Source organism: Castor canadensis, chromosome 4 (assembly GCF_047511655.1).
Source record: "Castor canadensis chromosome 4, mCasCan1.hap1v2, whole genome shotgun sequence".
Classification (NCBI taxonomy): domain Eukaryota; kingdom Metazoa; phylum Chordata; class Mammalia; order Rodentia; family Castoridae; genus Castor; species Castor canadensis.
Window position 1 is genome coordinate 66,841,393 of NC_133389.1, and position 14,656 is coordinate 66,856,048.

The 14,656-nt window shown below is 41.2% G+C and overlaps 2 pseudogenes; one reads left to right on the plus strand and one right to left on the minus strand.

Annotated features, from left to right (window-relative positions):
* The first annotated feature begins 624 nt into the window (after positions 1-624).
* On the plus strand, positions 625-2,119 carry LOC109699706 (Krueppel-like factor 5 pseudogene; annotated as a pseudogene).
* A 7,111-nt stretch (positions 2,120-9,230) lies between these two features.
* LOC109699705 (deoxyuridine 5'-triphosphate nucleotidohydrolase, mitochondrial-like) lies at positions 9,231-9,772 on the minus strand (annotated as a pseudogene).
* Positions 9,773-14,656: the final 4,884 nt, after the last annotated feature.

Genomic DNA, 14,656 nt, shown 5'->3' on the forward strand with positions numbered 1-14,656 from the left:
TACCCCTCCACCTGTAACAGTCCCACTGTGTAAGCAGAGTGTGGGCTGCAGCTTCAGCTGGTGCCCCCTCCGTAGGTTCTTAATAAACCTATGTTGCTGTTGAGCCATCTCTCTTTTTTTCTTCTCTCATCAGTCCTGAACATAACAATACATACCTATGGTAAAGTTTAATTTACAAATTAGGCACAGTAAGAGATTAACAACAATAACTAATGTAGAACAATTATAACAATACGTTGTAATGAAATTGTCAACATCACTACTCTCGTATTTTGGGGCCATTATTAAGTAAAATAAGGATGACTTGAACACAAGCCCCGTGATACCACAACAGATAATCAAAATGGCTACTAAGTGACTGTGTGTGTGTGCTGTCCCAGCTAAGACAGAGCAGGATGAGGTGAGATTTGATCATGCTACTAAAAATAGTGCACAATTTAGAACTTATGAATTGTTTACTTGTGGAATTTTACATTTAACATTTTCAGACCTTGGTTGACTTCAGATAATTGAAATGTCAGAAGGTGAGTGGTGGAGATCGGCGGTGGCGGGAGCGGGGCGGGAGAAAGTGGCCGCCAGGAGGACGTTGGCGTTTACGCGAGGCACAGTGGAAGAGTTTTGCTTTTCGTGCGCGCCTTCAAAAAACTGTGCCTGCTGTTGGCCGAGGGGTCTGCTCCGAGCGTCCCCTTCCCCCGCGGCCCCGCGCCGAGTTCGCCGTCCCGAGCCAACGTGGGCGAGGTGGGAAGCGCGCTTGATCCGCGCCCCGCGCCCGGAGTTGCCCCCCGACTGCCCATGGCTACGTGGGTGCTGACCACGAGCGCCAGCATGGGACCCGTGCCCCGGCCGCCGGCCCCACAGCACGAGCCGGTATTCGCGCAGCTCAAGCCGGTGCTGGGCGCCGCGAACCCGGCCCGCGATGCGGCGCTGTTCCCCGGCGAGGAACTGAAGCATCCGCACCACCACCGCAGCCCCCGGAGGAGCTGGTCCAGACGAGGTGTGAAATGAAGAAGTATCTGACACCTCAGCTTCCCCCAATAATTCCAGAGCATAAAAGTACAGACGAGACAGTGCCTCAGTGGTAGACCAGTTCTTCACTGACAGTGAAGGGTTACCTTACAGTATCAGTGTGAATGTCTTCCTCCCTGACATCACTCACCTGAGAACTGGCCTCTACAAATTCCAGAGACCCTGCGTACCACACATCAAGACAGAACCTGTTACCATTTTCAGCCCCTGGAGTGAAACGACTGCCCCTCCTCCTCCGGCCCCGACCCAGGCCCTCCCCGAGTTCACCAGTATATTCAGCTCACACCAGACCGCAGCTCTGGTGAACAGTATTTTCATCAAACAAGAACTTCCTACACCAGATCGTCATCTTTCTGTCGCTTCCCAGTAGGGTCACCTGTACCAGCTACTGAATACACCGGATCTAGACATGCCCAGTTCTACAAACCAGACAGCAGTAATGGACATCCTTAATGTTTCTATGTCAGCTGCCATAGCAGGCCTGAACACACACACCTCTGTTGTTCCGCAGACTGCAGTGAAACAGTTCAGGGCATGCCCCCTTGCACATACACAATGCCAAGTCAGTTTCTGCCTTAAAAGGCCACTTACTCCCCGCTCCCCGCGCCCCCCCCACCCATCACCACCCAGCTCAGAGCCTGGAAGTCTCGTAGACAAGCAGAGATGTTCCAGAATTTAACCCCACCTCCATCCTATGCTGCTACCATTGCTTCTAAACTGGCAATTCACAATCCAAACTTACTTGCCACTCTGCCAATTACTTCTCAACACATCCAACCCGTCAGATGCAATAGAAGGAGTAACCCGGATTTGTAGAAATGACGCATCCACTACAGTGATTATCCGGGTTGCACAAAAATTTATACAAAGTCGTCTCATTTAAAAGCTCACCTGAGGACTCATACCGGTGAGAAGCCATACAGGTGCACCTGGGAAGGCTGCGCCTGGAGGTTTGCATGCTCAGACGAGCTGACCCGCCACTACCGAAAGCACACGGGAGCCAAGCCGTTCCAGTGCGCAGTGTGCAACCGCAGGTTCTTGCGCTCCGACCACCTGGCGCTGCACATGAAGAGGCACCAGAACTGAGCGTGTGCACCCCTTAAACCACACACTCACTATTCAGATAAAAAAAAAAGGAAAAAGGAAAAACTGGAAATGTATATTTTGTATATTTGAGCAAACAGGGAAATACATTGTATCCATACCAAAGTGTTTGGTCCTTGTAAGGTCTGGACAGCTTGCTGTCACCTACAAGTCTTTACTCACCAGGTTCATCTCAGCAGGGAGGGCGGGTGTTTCTCCCAGGCACCATCGCTCAGTGTGACAGTGTTTAATAAACAGCAGTTGGCAGGCACAGGAAGAAGGATGGATGGTATGTCAAGATTTTACTTGACTTGGACTAGTTTTTCTCAATACTGGGTAAGTCCTTAGAGGTACGCAGTGTATCTGGCAATTCGCAAATAGCCATTGAACAAATGTGGGTTTTTTTTAATGAGTTGCCTATATTTGCTATTCAAAATTTTGTAAATATGCAAATCAGCTTTATAGGTTTATTACAAATTTTTTAGGATTCTTTTTGGGGGTAAAAAAATCACACTTCTTTTGAAAATAACCATGAATGCATTTACAGTTAGAATTTGGAGTGAGATACCTTTCAAAATGTTACCAAATTTATTTCTTTGAGGGGGGAAGGAATAATCATTCAAATGAACTCTAAAAAAAGCACAAATTTCATGGACTGATTAAAATAGGATTGTTTATTTTAAATATGGAAGATGTTTTATATGAATTGTAAACTCAAGAGCTTAAAGATAGTTACAATATACAAAAGTTAAACCTCTTACAATAAGCTAAATACAGTATCATTTTTAAGAAGGACTGATGTCGTTTTCACATACAGCAATGTTGAATTTATGATGTAGTTTTCATGTACCGAGAAGTTTGCTTGTGCAGTACTGTTGGTGAATGACAGTTTATGTGGAGTTTGCATGTGCTATACAGTGAGACACAGTAATTTTATCTAAAATACAGTGCAGCTTAGTTATCTGTTTCATACTGACTCAGTGTCTGCCTTTACTGTCAATGATACGTTGAAAGCTAAGGAAGCCAGTGCTCCGAATATGCAATATAAAATTAATGTCACACTGTTAACCGAAGGGCAGAGTAATAAGCAAAATGCCAAAAGGGGTCTTAATTGAAATGAAAATTTAATTTTGTTTTAAAATATTGTTTATCTTTATTTATTTTGAGGCAATATAGTAAGTTTTTTTAGAGAACAATTTTCATAACTTGATAAATTATAGTTTTGTTTGTTAGAAAAGTTGCTCTTAAAACGTGTAAATAGATGACACAGTGTAAATAATTTTGTAAGAGGCTTCGAAATGTTTATACGTGGACACATACCTACATAAAAGCATAAGTCAATTGCTGTTTTGCTTCTTTTTCCCTCTTATTTTTGTATTGTGGTAATTTCCTTTGCAAACAGCTGTACAGTTGCAGAATTTTTTGAGAGAATGAGAGGTTTATATATTAACGACAATTTTTTTTAGAAAATAAAAAGTGCCTAAAACAAAAAGACAAAACAAAAAAATGTCAGAAGGTAAAACTGCAGATGAGAGGGGACTACTGCATATGTATATGTGTATGGGAGAAACCCCCCAAAATGAGTAAATCTCCAAGTGGTGCTATTGAATTCAGACCTAAATACTATTGTCCACTGAAACAAAGAAAGAAGGGTGTGGGACAGGCGGGTTCTGGAAAGGAGATCGGGACAAGAATGATGAGTGATATCTATACACAATGGAATTTTATGCAGCCATGAAGAAGAACGAAATGTTATCATTCTCTGGTAAATGGATGGAATTGGAGAACATCATTCTGAGTGAAGTTAGCCTGGCCCAAAAGACCAAAAATCGTATGTTCTCCCTCATATGTGGACATTAGGTCAAGGGCAAACACAATGGGATTGGACTTTGAGCACATGATAAAAGTGAGAGCACACAAGGGAGGGGTGAGGATAGGTAAGACACCTAAAAAACTAGCTAGCATTTGTTGCCCTTAACGCAGAGAAACTAAAGCAGATACCTTAAAAGCAACTGAGGCCAATAGGAAAAGGGGACCAGGAACTAGAGAAAAGGTTAGATCAAAAAGAATTAACCTAGAAGGTAACACACACGCACAGGAAATCAATGTGAGTCAATGCCCTGGATAGCTATCCTTATCTCAACCAGCAAAAACACTTGTTCCTTCCTATTATTGCTTATACTCTCTCTACAACAAAATTAAAAATAAGGGCAAAATAGTTTCTGCTGGGTATTGAGGGGGTGGGGGGGAGGGGGAGGGGGCGGAGTGGGTGGTAAGGGAGGGGGTGGGGGCAGGGGGGAGAAATGACCCAAGCCTTGTATGCATATATGAATAATAAAATTTTAAAAAATTTGATTCAAAAAAAAAAAGAATGATGAGTGAGGGTCAGATGTGTTATGCAGATCTAAGTCAGAGTTTTCTTCATTGATAAGAGCCTAGGGATTCAGGAACCATCCTTCTCTTCCTGGTACTTAGAAGGAGACATCTCCAAATGGACATTTCCTTCTTAAATGGAAACTTCCCTTATAGACTTGTTCTGTGTCAGCTGCTTCTCAAAAGAATCAGGTCAGAATAATCTTCATGCACAACAGGTGTATTTAGGGTGACATATTTTGGAGTGGCATATTTTGGTCTTCTAGTGGGACTCATCAGCCTCCATAAGTGTGTGAATGAATCTTTCATATGTGTGTATCTATGTTTATATCTGTTTTTCTAAATACTTTGACATATCTTATTGGTTTTGCTTCTCTGAAGACTCTAATATGAACTTTCTTGCCATTTTTTTTAATAATTGGTGGGCATGAGGTTTTTAGCTTAACATTCACAAGGCAAATTCATTAGGTAGACCACACTCTAAACCACAATCATAAAACACATCTTAAAAATTCCAAAGAATAAAAACCATAACAAGTGTGTTCTTAGGCCACAATGGAATAAGAATAGAAATCAGTAACAGAAAGATAGGTAGAAGGTCCTGATCTATTTGCTGCTTAAATAACACACAACTTAAATAACATGAGTCAGAGAAGTCTCATAAGGAATTAAAAAAAATATATATATATTTATATATTGAGCTAAATGAAAATAGGAATACATAGAGCATACTTAAATACGTATTGCTAGTTGAAATAAGACTGTCTGAAAAGACTAAATATTATGATTCCAACTCAATGATACTTTGGAAAAGACAAGACTATTTTGGGGACACTAAAAAGATCAGTGTTTGTTAGGGGCTTTAGGAGTTGGGGAAGGATGAATAAGGGCACTACAGAGCATGTGTAGTGGGGTGAAACTGTTGTAGGAGTGTGTACTTTCTGAAAGCTCTGATCAAAAGACACCTCGATTCTTGTATCCCTTGTGGAAGAATCCAGGCAAGACCGGTAGATGTAGAGAGGGCAATAGTGAAGTTTATTACAGCCAAGGGTTGCATGGTGGCTCCTGCCAGGTGGGATAAAAGAGGAGGCAGGAGAGAGAGAGTAGAGGTGGAGAGAGCGCATAAGGAGAGTTCTTTTGTTTTAAGTATAAGGGGGTGGGGTGGAGCTGGGCAGTTCCTGGACTAGGGTGATACATCACTCTGCACAAACACTTACGCTGATTCTTAGGTATACCAACTTCATGTATGGGTCAAAATTTTCTAGTTTTTTTCTGGCTAGCTCTGCAGCTTGCAGAGGATTTTCAGTAGAAAAGAACCCTGGCCACCACTAAAATTTTGCAGTTGAAGAGAGGCTTAGAGAGTATGTCTAATCTGAAATGCCTTAGACTGAGTTATATGGCTAACTTCCTTTTCCTGTCTTCTAACCTGGTTCAAAACCATTCTGTATGAATGGTGTTATGGTTTGCAGATGAAATGAACCCCCTCCCCCAATTCATGTGTGAAGACTTGATCCCCAGCTGGTGGCGCTATTGAGAGGTGACTGGATCATGAGGGCGCTAACCTTGATTACTCATAGCCGAATGGGGCCCTGTTGAGGGAGTAGGTCAATGTGAACATGTTTTTGAAAGGTATATTGTGTCTCTGTCTCTGCTCTCTCTCTCTCTCTTCTTCTCTGAGAAGAATAGAATCCAGGCCCTCACACGTGCCAAGCACACTCTCTACTACTCAGCTGCACACTGGGCCCCACAGCCCTGTTTCTATTCGTGTAGAATACAGGCCTTTTCTAGATTGTGAACCCCCACGAGTGAGCAGTGGGAGAAATTCTGGTTTCTAAAGAGCCCTCCAAAGGTACTAGAGGGATCTCTTATGTTCATTTGTCTTGTAGCCAAGTCAGGCTCTCTCACTGGTTACATCCAGTACAGGCCATCTTTTTAATCATGTGACCCTTGGTGCTTACAGGGAAATCTTGAATTTTAAACAGCATGTTGGAAATCATTGATGAACTCAACTACTCTTGTGTTGGTCAGGAGTTGGTGCAGACTTCCAGGTGTCCCTGGACAGAAGCACAGAGCTGCCCCAGAACAGTTGTAAAATACATTGGACCCTTTGCCACAAAGCTACTCTAGGATAAAACATTTCTGGCTATTGTATCACTCTCTATCCCTGTCACCTAAAAAACTCACAGTTCTCAATTATAGTAACAGAAAGGAACTGAAATTCTCTTCCATCAGTCATAGTGACCTTCCCTACACAGAATACCCCTCCCCACTTATGGAACCATATTTTGTCAAGAACATTTATCTTCCATCATGAAGCTGCATGAATGGGTGTGGATATAACAGGGGACCAGCTCAGCAGTGGTGAGCCCAAGAATCCCTCCCTGGCTCTACGAAGTCTCTTTCAAGAGGCATTGTCAATAACTAAGTGCATATTCACTAGTTTTAGAAGATGTGCATCCACAGTTCTGTGGCTGTAAAGATGTCCTTGCATGAGCAATGCACTGACATATAGGCCAACCACAACCCTGGTCTTGGACCACACAGGCCTTGGAACCTCAACCACAGTGACAGGAGCTTATTCAATTCCATAGTACTTAATAATGGCATTTTTTTTGTTATAAATAATAAAGGGACAGTTGCTGTAGCCCAGTGTCTAGAATTTGTTAAATTTGTCTCAGATATCTAGACAGCAAAACAATGTCTGCTGAGCAATTTGTAGAACCAACTTCCATTTGTATTGGTATGTGAAGCTTGGTGATGGTCCCAGCCTACATTCTTCTAAAAGAAATTAGCTGACCCCAGTCTCTCCAATAAAAATAACCCTAAGGAGCTGCATATGGTTCTATTCCCTACCTACTAAACCAGCTCCTTTCATCAGCTTGTTTTTAGGACCACTGGTATCCCATCCACTTTCCAACTAGCAGTCCCAAAACATCTAAGCTCAATCATTTGACTTTTCCTGGGTCCTCACATTTGAATCCTTATGCTAAATCTCTAATTACTTGACATAACTCAGGCAATGCTTTATAGCCAAAAGAGGCTTATTAAAGAGCATCTATGGTATATATTATGCTACACAATTACCAAAGTGGTGAGAGTAAATGGGAGCCAAAGTTAATACTCTCTTCTCAATCTGAGTGCCCTGGTTGGGGTAGAGGACTGTGGCTCCCTGGAGGAAGGGCCTTTTTCTGGTTTGCAAAAGGTGCTGTGTAATCACCAAGCTATGTATTAAGGGGATGTCTAACCAGAGGGGACCCTTTCTCAAATTTTCACCAAGGCACCATATAGTCTATCTAAGGGTGAGTGATATATTTAGGAATGGGTAATTTGAAATGTCACCTTGTTTGGTATATTCCAAAATTCTGGTCCACTTCATTATCTTTTCAGTTTTTGTTTGAAAATATTGGACTGTGAAGGTGCTAAATGAAAGAAGTTTTTTAAGTAGGATGAAGACAAAAGAAACTTATTGTTAAAACTGTAATGTTTAGCAATATGCATATGAGAATGACCAGCACATTGTTCTAATGGGATTGGACCTAGGAGTGCCATGAGTCACACAGAGAACCAGACAGCTCTTTCTTGGGTGTGGTCTTTCCAGAAGTTGCAGCAGCTTTCTGAAATTCTTTTTTTGTTTGTTTTGTTTTGTGATGCTGGGGTTGGAGCCCAGAACCTTGTGCATGGTAAGCAAGCACTCAATCACTGAGAGCTACATTCCAACCACAGGGGTTCTTTGTGACTAGTAGCTTGAGCTATCTGCAGAGTGCTGTTTTAGTTTTGTAGGTAAGTGGGCACTTTGCTATTAGAAGAAAACTAATAGCTTCATGTCCTTGGGTTCTTCTAGTTTGTGCTGTGGGTGCTCACATGAGATGGGGTGATGCAGCTCTTCCCACTGGCTTTTGCATGGCCCTCTTTCCTGAATGGCAACCACTCTGTGAGGGACTTTGTTTCTTCATAACATAGTCTTGCACTATCTCAACTGTGAAGTCTTGCTCATGGTGAAGAACACAGCACCAACCACTTGGGGACAGGGCTGTGCTATTTAAGGTGAATTCTTCTGAGGCACAAGGATAGTGATCCAGTATTATGGTTTGGATTTTAAATGTCTCCCCAAAGCTCACGTGTTGAAGGCCTGGCCCCCAATGCAACAGTGTTTAGAGGTGGGGTCTTTGGGAGGTGATTGTACCATGAGGGCTCTCACCTCACAGATTAATTGACTCATTTATGGATTCATAGCTTAATGGGTTTTGAGGAAGGGGCTTTGTTATAAAAGGGAATTCTCTCTTTGTTTCCTGGCCACGATGAGGTGAGAGGCTTTATTCTACTATGTGCCGCCTTAACACAGTCCTAAAGGCAATGGAGCCAGGTGACCATGGAATGAAACTTCTGAAACCATGAACCCTAACAAATATTTCCTCTTTTAAGTTGATTTTCTCAGTGACAGAAATCTGATGAGCACATCCAGACTAGCTTAAGAGTAAGAAATTAATTCACTTCTTTTTTTGCTGAAGAGGTATCGTTTATTGAATTAAAAAAAATCTGTTAATTGTACAGCTGATTTAAAAATGTTTGCATCAGATCACCACAAAGCAGATTTACAAGCAACCATCAACTGCAGAAAACAGAAGAAAATAAGTTTCTACGTGATCCTTTTGTTTAACTATAAGAAAACGAAGTATTTTTACAAATGTTACAACTATTAAGTTTACAATGGTGCCAAACACCAACAATTTAACCAAAACCTCTCAATTTTTAAGGACAAAAAGTATGTTTTTCATTTTCTATTCTTGACCCAAATTTTAATTCTTTCCAGTGGAACCAAAACCTCCTGAACCCCTTTCAGTATCATCCAACACTTGAACTTCTTCTATTTCTGGATAAAAAATCTGTTCACAAATGAGCTGAGCAATTCAATCACCCTTTTTTACTTCAAAATTCTCTTTGCCAAAATTAAACACTGTAACACCAACATTTCTTCTGTAATCTTCATCTATGACACCAGCTCCTACATCTATGAAGTGTTTTGCAGCCGAACCAGAACGTGGAGCTACTCTTCCATAGCACCCAGAAGGAAGAGCTATCTGAATGTCTGTTTTCACAAGTGCTTTCTCCATAGATGTACTGTGTGATCATAGGCACTGTACAGATCGTAGCCTGCGGCGTGCGAGGACCCCCGGGTGGGGGCCGTGGGGTGCTCCGAAAGACGCACAAAGCGGAGCTGCATGCCGCGCTCCTCTGCAGGCCGGGCCCGCTTGCTGGGGGAGACGGCCCATAGCTCTTCAGAGCAAGGCATGGTGGAACAAAGACAGAGCAAAAAACCGAATTCACTTCTATGTAAAGTGCTTCTATGTAATGGTAGGATGGAACTCAGAGGTCATTGATTCAGAGAGAAATCAAATTCCCACCTTATTTTCAGCCCTCTGCTTTGCCTTACACAGATATGGTGCCATCTTTATTCTGTCAAGAAGAGGGCTTCAGCAGTCCCCAGAGTTTCATGGACATTTATGGCTCCCAAAGGAAGAAGAGTCCTTTTTTGTCAGTATATTCTTGGTACCCAGTATGGGTATATGGAAGCCCCTGCCATATGTGTGGGTGTGTTTTATATATATAATCTATGGTCTCTGGTTCTAAGGAGGCCACCACAAGGAAACCTGTGAGTGCTCAGAGTGCATAGTGTTCGGGACTACATAGTGGATGTGTGATTCATTTTTTCTCACGAAGCTGCCCAACTTCTGCTGAAGACATGCTGCCTTTCAGCAGAGCTAAAATTCTCACTTTATCACTTCAATTGAACACATTCATTCTTCCCTTGCTTTGGAGGCACCATCTGCTTTGGGCAAGCATATTTTCACATAATTAAGGGCAGAGAACCACTCAGCAGTTCATACAACTACTTCAACACAGCTGATCTTAAGGATAGACTGAAAGCTTCCACATATCAATTGAGCTGTGGAATGCATGTGTGGGAATTTAAAATTTTGTTTTTGAATTTATTTTTATTTATTTAATCTGCTTGGTTAAAACCATCTGTCATTAATGACGAATAAGGCAGGCTCACTGCATGTCTCTGAAAAGAAAGCATCCTCAGAAGCCACACAGCAGGCCCTCCTCCTATTTTGGTGCTTAAGATGAGCAAAACCAATTAAGAACTCTCTTGGAATGGGGTGTGGTGGAGGGTCAGCCTCCTCTGGCCATGCTGTGGGTGGTGGGGAAGGCCAAGGATGCCTGAACACAAGATTGAATCTGCCAGAAAGAAAGGAACAACCCACAGAAACCCCTGCAAGTGCAAACAGAGATGCTGCAGCAGAAGGCTGTCCTGAGTCAACGGGATCAGTGGACTCGGTTTCTATCTTGTTCTCATGGTCTTTCATGAACCACGCTGGAAAGAGTGGTCAAGATGGAGCCTATGAAGATGAAGACCTGAACTCCACACACGTGGGCTCTGCTCTGCATCCCCTAACTGCTATAAATGGATTCCAAGCTTGCAGTTAGAACATGGACAATTAGACCATATATTAGACCTATATTTTAGCGGGGAGGGGACACATGCACTTCTTTTGTTCTGCTGACCTCATTAGCAAGAATTACTTCTCTGGTGTTCTCATCAATTGTAGTAAGTGTTATCCTTTAAGTTCTAAGGCATAGACAAAGTATCTCCTTTCATCAGGATGTTTCCTTGGGGCTTTAGGAATGGTTAAACTTGATTAAGCCAAAAAGGTTTATGTGAAAGCATAAACATGAGCTTTGTGTTTTCAGCAAGTTGTTGACATGGCCTCTTAAAACCCCCAAATTGTCAGGTAAAGGCAGATGCTCCAGCATCTGATTCCAGTGGTGAGATCTAACACTAAGAGCAGTTACGGGCCACTATAAGCTGCACGTTCAATGATCCCAGAAGTTCCAAATAGATGATTAGTCTGAGGTGATGCTGTGAGGAGTAAGACTTTTATTATGGCTAATTAGACCCCAAAATTTCTAGGAATGCAGTATGCTTTCGTTTGGGTCCTGGTATTAAAAATAGAATAAAGAGTTTTTGCTTAGGGATTAAAGAACTGACCTTAATTTCCAGAGCCTGTTTTAAGGTTTTGTCTGAGTATTGGGAATTGGTAGATTTTCCTGGGGCAGCTGTGGTTGTGCTATGTGTGTTCAGGAGGGGGCAGCAAAGAGCCACCTGCATCAGAACTCTGCTGCTGAGTCCATTCAGAAAATCAAGGGAATACAAGAATCCAGAGGAGTCGAGTACATGTGTGTTGCAACGAAGTTGGGGATAATGGCACTGGAATCCAGGAGAAGTAACCAGGAGCTTTTTTTTCCGGAAGAGAAGCAAGGATGAGCAAGGCAAAAGCTGGCTGGTTGAAGGACAGGAGTTAGGCCAGAATAGTTAAGGTAAGTCAATAGTTATAAAAAGTTAATAATATTGATGGAGTGCTGAAACATGTAGCTTTTTGATTTTACAAATAATATTTTTAGTTTATAACTACCAAGAAAAAAATATATTCTTGTAGAAGATCTGAAACTAAAGAATAGTACACAAAAGAAAATAAAATTAATATGTCACTATACTAACCAGAGATATGATTTTGGTATAAACCCTAATGATCATATCTATGTGTCTATCAGTCATCTGGCTACATAAGCAAGCTGTGGTCATACATTTACACCTCTAGCCATATGCCACCAATATTTTCCCTGCCATTGTATATTTTTCTGAAACATTTAAAAAGCTATCTGCATGGTGTTCCATCTGTCATGTGGGTGTAGCATTATAAGTGTTTTGAGTGCATCTTCCAATGCAGGAGGTCATCCTGGAACTTTACACTGACTGTTGTAAGACCTCCTTTGCTTCAGATCAGGCATCAGTTATAAAACTGATAAATTCAAAGTTTGGGAACATAGGGAAAACCAAGTATTTATTTCCTGCTATTCTTTCCCCAAATGCATGCGTATTCTCATATGACTAGAGTCACAATGCACACAATGTGCACTGGTATATTATAGCATAAATATTTTAAAGCTGATTAATTATTTTCACAATTTTTTTGGCAGTACCAGTGTTTGAACTCAGGGCCTTGCACTTACTAGGCAAGTGCTCTACCACTTGAGCCAAGTTCCCAGTTTTTTTGTTTGTTTGTTTGTTGTAGTTAGTTTTTGGGTAAGGTTTTACATTTTTGCCTGGGCTGATCTAGGACTGTGATCCTCCTGCTTATGCTTCCTGTGTGGTTGCAATTACAGACGTATGCTAGCATGCCCAGCTTATTTGCTTAGATGGTGCTTGCTAACTTTTTGTCTGGGCTGGCCTTGAACTGTCATCCTCCTGATCTCTGCCTCCCAGGTAGGATTTTCATAATTTTATTATTATTTTTCTTTACTTATTTATTCATATGTGCATATATTGTTTGGGTCATCTTTCCCCTTACCCTGCCACCTCCTTCTCCCCGACCCCGCTTGCTTCCAGACATAAGCAATAATAAGAAAGAAATAACGTTTTTGCTAGTTGAGATAAGGATAGCTACACAGAGCTTCCTTCCCTTTCTATTTTGTGGAAAAGTTTAAGGAGGGTTGGTATTAGTTCTTCTTTAAAGGTCTGATAGAATTCAGTAGAGAAGCCATCAGGTCCTGGACTTTTCTTTTTTTTGGGAGACTCTTTAATGTTGCTTCAATTTCATTTTGTGTTATAAATCTATTCATCCTCTTGGTTCAGTTTTGGATGGTCATATGTATCTAGAAATTTATCTGTATCTTCAAGATTTTCAAATTTATTGGAATATAGGTTCTCAAAGTAGTTTCTGATGGTTCCCTGGATTTCCATGGTGTTTGTTGTTATCTCTCCTTTTATGTTTCTGATTTTACTGATTTGGGTTTTTTTCTCTCCTCATTTTAGTCAGGTTTGCCAGGGGTCTGTCAATCCTGTTTATTTTTTCAAAGAACCAGCTTTTTGTTTCGTTGACTCTTTGTATGTTTTTTTTTTTTTGGTTTCTATTTCATTAATTTCAGCCCTTATTTTTATTATTTCTCTCCTTCTGCTTGTTTTGGGATTTGCTTGTTCTTGTTTTTCTAGGAGTTTGAGATATAGCATTAGATCATTGATTTGAGATCTTTCTGTCCTTTAAAATAAGCACTTATAGCTGTAAACTTTCCTCTTAGGACTGCCTTTGCTGTATCCCATAGGTTCTGGTAGGTTGTGTTTTCGTTTTCATTAACTTCCATGAACCTTTTAATTTCCTCTTTTATTTCTTCAATGACCCACTGATCATTGAGCAATGTGTTGTTCAGTTTCCAATTGTTTTCATGTTTTCTACTGTTGTTTTTGTTGTTGAGTTCTAGTTTTAATGCACTGTAATCAGATAGAATGCAGGATATTATTTCTATTTTCTTGTATTTGCTGAGGCTTGCTTTGTGCCCTAAGATATGATCAATTTTGGAGAAGGTCCATGGGCTGCTGAAAATGTTTATTGTGTGGAAGTTGGGTGAGATATTCTGTAGACATCAGCTAGGTCCATTTGATTTATGGTGTGATTTAGTTCTAGAATTTCTTTATTGATTTTTTGTTTGGATGACCTATCTATTGGTGATGGATGGGTATTAAAGTCTACCACTACCATTGTGTTGGAGTCTATATATGCTTTTAGGTCCTTCAGAGTATGTTTGATGAAATTGGGTACACTGACGTTGGTTGCATATGGGTTGATAATTGTTATTTCCTTTTGGTGTATTTCTCCTTTTATTAGTATGGAGTGTCCTTCTTTACCTTGTTTGATCAATGTAAGTTTGAAGTTTACTTTGTCTGAGATAAGTATTGTTCCTCCTGCTTGTTTTCGGGGGGCCATTGGCTTGGTAAATTTTCTTCCAGCCTTTCATCCTGAGCCAGTGCTTGTTTCTGTCAATGAGATGGGTCTCCTGTAAACAACAGATTGTTGGATCTTCCTTTTTAATCCAATTTGCCAAACAGTGTCTTTTGATGGGGGAGTTAAGTCCATTAACATTCAGTGTTAATATTGATAGGTATGTGGTGATTCCTATCATTTAGTTGTTTTTGTGTTTAAGGGTTTGATTGTGTGCAGCTGAATCAATGTTACTCTCTGATTCCTTGTCTTTTCTTCTCCTGTGGTTTGGTACTGCCTGTCCTCTCGTGGTTTTGTTTGCTTTCATTATCTGTGTGCAGAATTTCTCTAAGAATCTT